The following is a 675-nucleotide window of genomic DNA, read 5'->3' as shown; positions in this document are numbered from 1 at the left end:
CAACGTACGCTCACCGCGATGTCACCAAACACGGATGTGACCATCATGATGCTGTAAACAGAACCTAGATTATCCGCAAAAATGACGTTTTGCCATTCGTGCACCTAGGTTCGACGTTGAGTACACCATCGCAGGCGCTCCTGTCTGGATGCAGCGTCAAGGGTAACCGCAGCCATGGTCTCCGAGCTGATAGTCCATGCTCCTCCAAACGTCGTCGAACTGTTCGTGCAGGTGGTTGTTGTCTTGCAAACGTCCCCATCTGTTGACTCAGGGATCGAGACGTGGCTGCACGATCCGTTACACTCATGCGGATAAGATGCCTGTCATCTCGACTGCTAGTGATACGAGGCCGTTAGGATCCAGCACGGCGTTCCGTATTACCCTCCTGAACCCACCGATTCCATATTCTGCTAACAGTCATTGGATCTCGACCAACGCGAGCAGCAATGTCGCGATACGATAAACCGCAATTGCGACAGGCTACAATCCGAACTTTATCAAAATCGGAAACGTGATGGTACGCATTTCTCCTCCTTACACGAAGCATCACAACAACGTTTCACCCGGCTACGCCGGTCGACTGCTGTTTGTGTACGAGAAGTCGGTTGGGAACTTTCCTCATGTCAGCACGTCGTAGGTGTCGCCACCGCCGCCAACCTTGTGTGAATGCTCTGA

The sequence above is a fragment of the Schistocerca cancellata genome, chromosome 6 (assembly GCF_023864275.1).
Source record: "Schistocerca cancellata isolate TAMUIC-IGC-003103 chromosome 6, iqSchCanc2.1, whole genome shotgun sequence".
In the NCBI taxonomy this organism is placed as follows: domain Eukaryota; kingdom Metazoa; phylum Arthropoda; class Insecta; order Orthoptera; family Acrididae; genus Schistocerca; species Schistocerca cancellata.
The sequence above is the reverse complement of the archived record's forward strand: the minus strand, read 5'-3'. Positions refer to the sequence as shown.